Here is a 10,609-nt window from a genome sequence, read left to right as displayed (position 1 = left end):
TCACTAGAAACTCGTAATGCCCATAGAGAGTACGGAATGTAGTCTTGGCTATGTCCTGATCTCGGACTCACATCTGATGATACCCAGATCTCAAGTCGATCTTGAAGGAAACCGAAGTACCCTGCAGATGATCAAACAAGTCATTAATCCGAGGTAAAGGATACTTGTTCTTCACAGTAACTCGGTTCAGCTGTCGGTAGTCAATGCACAGCCGCATAGACCCATCCTTCTTCTGTACAAAAAGAACAGGAGCTCCCCAAGGAGATACACTAGGACGAATGTACCCCTTGTCCAAAAGATCCTGTAACTAATTCTTCAACTCTCGCATCTCTGATGGAGCCAGACGATACGGTGCTCGAGAAATAGGAGAAGTACCTGGCATCAACTCTATGTCAAACTCAACTTCTCTAACAGGAGGAAAACCAGGAATCTCATCTGAAAATACATCTGGGAATTCATCCACAACCGGAATGCTCTCTATCCCAACGCTCTCAGCGGTCAGATCAACTGTATAGATAAGGTAGCCTTCCCCGCCAGACTCTAGAGCTCGATAGGCTCTCAAAGCTGATACCAAAGGCATCGGGGGTCGCGCTCCCTCACCATAGAAAAACCAGCTCTCACTCCCATCCGGATGACAGCGTACTAATCTCTGATAGCAGTCCACTAAAGCTCGATAGGTAGTCAGCATGTCTATCCCCAGAATGCAATCAAAATTGTAGCGACCCTACCCGGATCCACTACCTAATCAGAGTTAAGAGCATAATTAAACATGCATTAAATAAATCGCTGCGGAAGACTTTAAATAAAAACAGACCGGCAGAATACAACCGGTTAAATAAATTCGATTTATACAACCAAATCGAATAAATAGCCTAAAGGCAAAACCTACAGCTAACCCTGCTGTCTTCACTGATCACTGGCTACTCTAAGCTCCGAGTGCTCAATCCTGCACCTACACCTGCCCCGTCGAATGGGGTGTCCAGATACACAGAAAAGACTGAACGTGAGCTCTAAGCTCAATACGAAAGCACTGGGTAAAACATACAAATATGATGCATGCAAATGATAGGGTATCCATATCTGGGATAACTGTATATAACTGCTCAGTAATGGCGCCTAGGACATGAGTGGTACAACCCGGGGAGCAAACCCTACGTACACTGCTCATTCCTATAAGACGTGGACCGTGTCCCTCGATGCTAGCCACCCATGACCCGTCAGTCAATAGGCCCTAGACATCAACCGTCCAGACAGGGCTGAGCGGCCCTACGTGGCTCATCTCACAAGATGGATAGGCACAATATGATATTCACATGCTGCATAATAAATGACATACAAAATGCAACATATAAGCATGCAAAACCCGCTGGCAATCTCAGTCTGTACTTGCGTACCTTACTACAGGCAGTTCCTAGCAGTCTCACTCTAGGTTCCAAGCCTACATCAGCTCTACAATGCAAATATCCATGCATCATTCATTAAGCTCTCACTACAAGAAAAATGCTCATCAACAACAGCTAAAAACCGTTGTCGTAGGCCCCTAAAAACTGTTGTTAAAAGCAGTGTTAAATGTGGCGCTCATAGACAACGGTGAAAAACTGTTGTCTTTTGGTCTATGACAAGGGTTTTGCAACATTTTTTCACCGTTGTGTTTTGCGCATTCGACAACAGTTTGACAACAAATAAAAACCGTTGTCTTTTTTTAGATAAAAAACAAAAAAAAATAAAATTAAATACAAAATTTTTCTGTAATATAGATCATTTAAAATATAAAAATTCAAAAATAAAATTTAATACACAATTATCCAACATTTGGAAATAATATTTACAACATTCTAAAGTTGAATCATTTAAATTTGTTGGAACATTTTTCAAATCTTCCTGAACTTGGAACTTATCCTCTATGGATTCTATGTTCTCTGGCAGCCACCTCCTCTTCAAGATCCCCCCTCATGTGGCCGCATCATTTGGGGACTTTTCTTCCTTATTTTGATGTGTTTCAGCAATTGCTTCATGCTTCTCTGGAAACCTTCGTTGGCAAATCCGAATCAATATTCCTGAATCTGTAAAATAGTAAAATAATCAAAGGAAAGAGAGGAAAAAAATTTTACGAGCATTAGCAGCATAGAGTCTGCCCATTAAGATCTGCCACCCAATGACAACAATACTTAAATCAAAATGCGATTGTTACTTTACAGAAAATATTGCCAAACAATATACATGTAACAAATCACTCATAAACAAAGCCAACCACATCATAAACACCAAGGAACTACATAATAAATTAAAGTTACAAGGAACCTTCACTCTTACCTTTAGTTACAAGGGACTAATAGAAAAACTCCCAGAAATCTGAGCTTATAAGTTCCCAAGATATCCATTAGCTATTAATTAACTGCATTCCCCTCAAAGAATGCAAATTACCATGTTCAAGACCTATTCAATACCAGATACGTAAGATCAGCAGGTCAACAAAGATGGGGCCAAAAAACTCATCCAGCAAGACTAAATCAACATTCCCAATAGCTAAGACTAGACATTCAGGTTTTCCTACTATTATTTTCCATGTGCTAGACACAATGAAAAGTAGAAAGGAAATATATGAGATTAATTCTCCCAAGACATGTAAATTTAACTTTTCTGTCGCATGTCCAATGACTCATCAACTCCCAAAATTAAAAAAAGAAAACATGGAACAGAGAAAGAAGTCCATCAACGTGGCCATAAATTTATGGGAAAAGACTGCTCCAAATTGAGTAAACTTAAACCTAGTACAAATATTTATCATCTATCTTGACATTATCTCTCCCCCAACGGTTGTTCAGAATATGTTCGCAGTTCAAAAATATGTTCGCATAAACACCAAAACGTAATATCAAAATTAGAGCTTAAGATAAGATTTTGTCCATATACCTTCATAGATTTCACGACATGATGTTGAAACAACAAGAATTGCTCGACACTAGTAAACTTCTGCACCAAACTTGGTTGTCTTGCCGAAAAGCTTCAATATCCGACCGTCTAACACAAATAACATAATTAAGACGATTAACTTTAAACGCAAATAAGTAACAAATTGTAGTGAATCACACAAGAACTTCTCTCAACTCGCATTTGGAACATATTATCTGAATTTGAAACAAGAACATTGAATTCCTAATTTTAACTGAAGAATGAATTAAATGGCTTTATATATACTGACCATCATATGATGAAAAAGAAACCAATTTCAAAGAATACTAGCATGATATTTCCCTTCAACAAAACAAGAGCTATACATGGTAAACAATTAATTAATGGAAATTAAAGTCGTGATGATGAGTTTGAAAAGGATTATCTGTTTTAAAAAACAATAATAAATATAATAAAACAATAATAAATATAATGGTCTTACTGTATGTTTGTCAGCAATCATGGTCAGAATTCCAGTCCCATCTATATATATATACATGTATGGTTGAAAAATTTCGAAGAGAACAAATTTGAAAGCTAAAGATTGAACTTCGTAGAAAAATTGCATACTGTATTCTCTATATACACCTATGGTAACTTAGAATATTCAAAGTTTCATTTGACAAATATATTCATGTGCCTCCTATCTACCATGCCAAATGCAACAACTTAGATGCACATTTTCATATAGGTTGGTTAGCCTCCTTTAAAATGACATGCTTTATTGTTATTTTAAAAAATGCATCAGAAGCACAAAATCAATCAAGAAGTAGAATCTACAAAAGTAGGCAGCTAGCTTATCATCAAGGAACAAGTTCGTTACATAAATCATAGTAGAAAATAAAAGAAACTGCTTTAGTTTATAACCTCTATGTGTTTGGCTAACTTGGCCACGTACACATTTTTCTCATGTGCTGAATAAGCTGGAGACATGTTTTGTGAGATAAATTGAATTCAAACCTGCGCAAATTCCAGGAATTCTTACATTATTACAAATAAAAAAGAAAATTTTCAAGGTTGTCTTATGTTATAAAATACAAGTAAAAAATTAAACCATTTGCAAATTCAAGGTTCAACCCACATCTCAAAACCCATAACAGTGCATATCACATTTTTAAAATACAAACAGTAATCCAAACTTCTATATATTTCTCAAATTCCAAATGCATGGACAAAAACCCCATGGAGGCACAAACAGAACCATGATTTAAAAGGCCTCAATTGACACAAATATTTAACGATGTAGTGATATATAACCCAAAAACACTCTTTACCCTCATACTTCCGTCAGCGATCCATTTATTAAAAAAAGCCTTAAAATCCGACTACATCATCACCCTTTTCCAGATTATCACCCAACAAAAATAAAGTCAAAACATTCTTAGAAAGTTACAACAAAATGATAACAAATCCAAATCACCGCCTAATTCCTCTAAACCAATAATAATAATAATAATAACAATAACATTAATATGAATACGACAAAAGGAAAACAAAAAATTTAGAGAAAGTTCAGATCCGAAACCGAGAATCGACGAGAAACCCATAATATAAACACAAAATCCAGTGTAATGAAAGAAAAAAAAGGAACGTACCTCTTTGGATCTAGCTTGGCTCGAGAAAAGGGAGTTCCTTGCAGATTCAAAGGTAGAATTTACGCAGTTCTGATTCAGGCCATATTTGAAATATTTTGTGGTTGTATTACAAGCCAAGGTGGCTGTCGGCCCTTCTCCGGCGAAGTACGATGGATGCGATGCTGACAACACAAAATCTGGAGGAAACGGGTTGGGGCTAGTTTTTGGAAGGGATGTGTCTTGGGGTTTCTCCATCGATCGATCTAAAAAAAATCAGGTTAGTTTTTGGCTCGATTCTGACAGTAGAGAGATTTGGGAGGAGACGGCAGCGAAGAATGGAGGAGGAGGAAGAGAGGAGAAAGGCTAGGGCTCGGGCTTAATTCTCTCTCTCTCTCTCTATATAAATATAAATATAAATATAAATATAAATATAAATATAAATATAAATATAAATATAAATATAAATATAAATATAAATAAAAATAAATACATAAAAAAATAAAAAATAAAATAATCTAAAAAAACGCACATAGACAACAGTCTATAAAAACCGTTGTCGTAAGCCCAAAATAAACGCTCATAGACAACGATTTTAAAAAATTGTTGTCTTATACCCCCAAAAGACAACGGTTTTTTAAAAATTGTTGTCTTTTTTTATTGAGAAAACGCCCAAAGACAACAGTTTTAATTAAAACCGTTGTTATTGGGTGAAATACAACGGTTTTGGCATAAAACCGTTGTCGATTGAGTGTTGTTGATTAGCATTTTTCTTGTAGTGTCTAAAAGCCTTAACTAAGCTATTGCATACTCCTAAATAATTTAAGGAGACCATAGCTATACCTGCGTCTGTCGTCAGTCCGCTGATGGCGACTATCTCGCAACTAGAGGTACACCCCTGCTGCAGCTCCACAGCCTCGAGCACTGCTCCGCTACACGAGCACTGCTCCGCTACTATGTCAGACACTGTCTGACTATCCTAAAATATGTTCCTTACTCCAACTCTAAAATAAGAGTACCCAAAGCCCAAAATAGAGCTACTAAGGCGAAGGAGAGGAATTCGGAATTGGCAAGAAATGAGGAGCTCGGACCCTATATTTATAGACGTCGATCGGAAGTTCCGTTCCTCGATCGGACGTTCCGTTCCGGCAGATCGGAAGCTCCGTTCCTACGATCGGAAGCTCCAATGCCACGTGTCAATCTCAACCACATGCAACCACACACTTGTCACCGACAGTCGATCGGAAGCTCCGATTGCTTATCGGAAGTTCCGATCTCCATGCTTCCGATATGCTTCCGATTTGGTTCCGATGTCACCAAGATCGGAAGCTCCAATCCTGGATCGGTGGTTCCGATCCCACTCGAGTCTTGGGGTCTTCCAAGCCATTTTCGAGTATCCTGGATCCATTTTTGAACTCCGTTAACCCATTTGGAATTTCTTTAATCATTTTTTACTTAATCTAAACATGATTACATGATTAATATACTCATTAATCGCTAATTCTGGATACGGGTTACTACATTCTCCCCTCCTTAAAAGATTTCGTCCTCGAAATCTAGGGTAAAACCTCGAGAACGTACAAGAAACCCTTGCTCGATTGTCTGGTCGAAATATCCTCCGACACACTCAGACTCCCGTCGAATTCTCTGCAAGCTTCATTAATGTTGAACTGCATTAACATTTTCCCAGCTGAAAATTACTGCGCTACTGGTCGACAATTGAACCTCCCTTGTGCTAGCGTATCGTAACACTGATACATCTTTCACTCAGACCATGATCTTCCTGACCACGAAGGATACAATACCCGCTTGATCAATATCATCGTCCCAAAGTAATTTTAGACTAACGAAGACCAAGTCATAACTTGACTTGCTTACGACAATCGCCGAATCACTAATCAAATTAACCATCTAATGGTTCCAAAAGTTCTCGGTGCTCAACACCTCTAGTCAGAAAACACTAATCCCAACAATGTGTTCACACATTCTAACATGAATCTCACTTTAAGATAATCCAGTGGATTCAAGTCTATACTTCAACGTAACTGCTCACAATGTTCCCTAGACTGGTTACCCTCCCCACTCTCCCAGAAGCACAACCGGCTTTCCAAGAAATACTGGGAACTTAAACCATCATGTCTAGTACATTCTGCTGACCACGTTTCTCAGTATAGCCTCAACACTGTGCCCTGATGATAACTATCATCACTTGCAATTCATGACGCTACGTCATCTCCTAGCCATTGGCCTACGAAATCACGCATACATTGTAATGGAAGTCATTACACCTCTGATGATCTGCATCATCTCAACCATAGTTTATTCACCCATGAATCTCAATCGTTAGACATCCTCCTGATAGTTATACATACTCTCAATCACTGTACACACATCAAGACTAAGGCAAGCTCCCACCAATATGCTCGACTGGGACATTCCACAGTGCACAGACATATGGAAATGCTTCCTATTCCGTCTCTAAAATCGACAGTCATTGCACCTGGTATAACTCAACTCAGAGTCTCTGATAATACCATCAGCTCAAACCAATCTCCCAAGGTTGAACATACTGATCCTGGAACTAAATCCCAATGGATTCTCAATAGTCAAATCGCTCCCTTGCCGAATGCATCAGTCTCAGCACTGAACGATCTAATTCGTCGATTCCCTAGTCAATCTTGGGAAACACTTGTGCTCGAAGTAACTTGCCACACAATGCGTCTCTGATTGTCGTTCATTGCTAACGTGCAATATCTTTGACAAATAGTCCGCACGGATGTGACTCACGGCTTGAAAGAAATAACTTGATTCGTCACGATCTTGTGAAATCTTCTATCCCAAAGGCAAACCTCGTTGGCTACTAAGTCGATCCTTGACTATTTCAATCACATATCGCACATCACTCGCTGGAAGATTAGTGACACAACCTGCTGGATCTCGAGAATTAGATCCCAACTAATGTCACACAGATCAGACAACTGATGTCTCCTTGCTAATGTCCATTAACATTCCCAACTACTCGTCGGATCCAAATACAAGGGTAAACATAGATGCCCTCACTTAACCGAAATGTCCGGTCAACAATCTCCACTATTGTTGTTCAATGGAACACTCTCACATGAAACAATAACATGATCCTTTCCTGACCTATTGCTATCACTAAGCAATTGATTGGATCAATATCAGCTTCCTTCTTAACAAGAATGCACTATACTGAAAACTACCAACTCACTTGCTTGTCTCCACTGTCAAGTTAGCACCTAACTTGATTATACAAGTCTACTTGCAATCGTTCCCGATTACAACAATCCCAGAAGATTCATCTCTGACGATCATTGAGACCAAATAACTCAAATCTCCGATTTCTCTGAGATGATATTCAGTACTCATCCTATAAGAATTTACTCGACAAAATACTATCCCAAGTATTTCTTAATTGCTACATCCTGATCATCCCTGATTGGCTCAACCAATCGAATTCGTCGATCTACTTAAGCTCGCACACATCTGGTCAGACGACCATTGATCATTCAACCTGTATGGCTCGATCAATAACTATGACTCGGCTGCCACAAAGAACCATTTCCAAACGGTATCAGATCACAGTACATAAGTAGTTTACTTGGCACAAGTCCTGCGCCTTTTTAGCACTACTAACCGCTGCTTCGTATTCTGAACTTAATCATCCTAACTCTGTCAGAGTTAGCCAATAACCACTAGTAGTCACTAGCACAGATCCCGTGCTATCTTAGCACTACTAATCGTTGTCTTGTTCACCCAAGGCAAACATCAAGATAGACTAAGCCCATTTCCATCCCATGGAAAATCTTATGCTCAACCTCTGAATATCAGACAGTACTTAGCGCAACCACTGGACTCACTATCCTTGCCTCGTTCATGCAGGATGAACATTGCGATTCGTCAAGTCCAAATTTATACCTAAGGAATTCCAAAGATTCGCAACATTCCCGGTCATGCTCCTGATTATATCCCACACAAAGATTGTGCAACAAATTAAGACTAAGGTAGCTTACCTCAATAACCCACCTGGACAATCACCAAGTTTTCACGGGTATAGGCCACGCTTCCCTCTCATCTCAATTAATGCTTATACAATCCTTAGCATACGGTATAAACCATCACAGATGAAGTCCATCATCATGAAGTAATTCTCCTACTCGAGTTGAAGTGTTAGAACAACATCCTATCCAAGTTCTTGGATAATTCCTATCACATGGAAATTCTAACCACAATTCTGGTGACAACCCCTAGTCATTGCTGGTAGAAATCCGTCCACTTACTAGATCCACACGTCTAGCAGTAACCCAAAGGTTAAATCCTATTTGCTCAGAGTACACACTCGTCAAGGAATTCCCTCCAAGACTGGTTCCTACAATAGAATACTCAAACTATATCTCTGACACACCAGACGATATCGAACCATCGATATCAAACCTGATATCTAATCCAAGGTCATACCCTGTCATGACTGTCACCAAATCCCTAGACTGAGTAGCCTTCCCACCGCCAATCCTGAAGTACCAAGGCTCCCAGATAACCTCTGAAGTACAAGGACTCCCAGAGTAACACTGGCATAGGGTCGCGCCTCATCACGTCTAGTCATGGTCATAGTCCACAACTCTTGGCATATACTGGACCTGGTATCCCGATGAAAACCCATCATCACAAGTCTCAACCTAACAAAGGTCAGACAGCCTACTATTCTCAAGGAAACAACCTAGAACAAAGCCCAAATGTTCTAAACCGAACAATACCCTTAATGCCTCTAGATGAGTCCACTCATTGCTGGCACTAACATAGTCCACTGGCCAACTAGGTCAATCCTAGGAAAACGCCCAGACTAACCGCAAGTCAAACAGTCACAGTCGGCCCACTCAAATCCCATGAGCTACTATAGTTGAACACTAATCAACTAAAACCAAGCCAACCTTAGCAAAAACATGCAATCATCCACGAATTGCAAAATAAATAATACACGCATCATTGTTTCAAGTTATGTACAATTTCTCTTTTTTAGAATCTCAGGTAGTACATACAGTATTCAAAATACAATGAAATGTACAATCGAACTCGAAATGATACAACTAAAGTATGATGATTCATTACAACTGAAATACTGTTTACAACTACAACGATACAATATTTAAAATCATCGTACAAGTCTTCGTTTCTTGAGCATGAAGCTTCTAATCGACACACGCATCGATACAAGCATACTCCCGACCAAGTCTCTCTACATGTCCTCCTACGAAGAATTCCGGAGAAATGGCTCGTGATAGCTAATCAGCTATACTCTGCGTCAGTGCATGTCAGTCGACCCCTCTTGCTCACGATCTACCATCAGCGTTCTTCTTGTATTCATACCATGCTTTTGAACATTAAGTTTCCCGTGTGCCTACCGAACGTATCGATATCAGCATACCGGCAAAACCATGTTCTGCATGAGGTTAAAGACCTCACTCTCGAAACCTATCATGCTTTAGGCACTCGAGACATTCTTTGGTGAAGGTCTATCTGACAATCTCTCCAACTACTAGTGGAGAATCTTCAGAGTAGTGTCTTCATGGTATGGACTGTACAGATGCAAGCATCAAGTGCGTCCCATCCAATGCTCAGCCACTGCCTCTGGCATCCGGTACTTGATCCAAAACTAGGATCCACATGAGTAGAAATCTTGAAAACTCGGACACGATACATCACTCTTGTCCGCACTTGCTGGAATCCCATAAGCCAAATCTTCAGAAATCCTGCCGATGATGATAGTCTCTGGGCAAACTAATTGCCGCATCATCACTTCTTCCAAGGTTTTATCCATCCTATAAGGATAACCCAAAGTCTTATTACTATATCCCAAGTCTCTTGCATGCATATGCTCTGATACCAATAAATGTAGCGACCCTACCCGGATCCACTACCTAATCAGAGTTAAGGGCATAATTAAACATGCATTAAATAAATTGCTGCAGAAGACTTTAAATAAAAACAGACCGGCAGAATACAACCGGTTAAATAAATTCGATTTATACAACCAAATCGAATAAATAGCCTAAAGGCAAAACCTACAG

At 39.4% G+C, this 10,609-nt stretch overlaps 1 long non-coding RNA gene across 2 annotated transcripts; it reads right to left on the bottom strand.

Moving 5' to 3' along the window:
* Positions 1–1,805: 1,805 nt before the first annotated feature.
* On the bottom strand, positions 1,806–4,881 carry LOC140867113 (uncharacterized). Of its 2 annotated transcripts, XR_012145045.1 has the most exons (5): positions 4,548–4,881; positions 3,820–3,912; positions 2,914–3,021; positions 2,314–2,436; positions 1,806–2,063 (listed from the first exon to the last, which is right to left on the bottom strand). It is a non-coding gene; the product is annotated as an uncharacterized lncRNA (long non-coding RNA). The 2 variants fall into 2 exon arrangements; XR_012145044.1 differs by having other exon boundaries at positions 1,806–2,436.
* Positions 4,882–10,609: the final 5,728 nt, after the last annotated feature.

The sequence above is a fragment of the Henckelia pumila genome, chromosome 4 (assembly GCF_033568475.1).
Source record: "Henckelia pumila isolate YLH828 chromosome 4, ASM3356847v2, whole genome shotgun sequence".
Classification (NCBI taxonomy): domain Eukaryota; kingdom Viridiplantae; phylum Streptophyta; class Magnoliopsida; order Lamiales; family Gesneriaceae; genus Henckelia; species Henckelia pumila.
The sequence above is the reverse complement of the archived record's forward strand: the minus strand, read 5'-3'. Positions and strand labels throughout refer to the sequence as shown.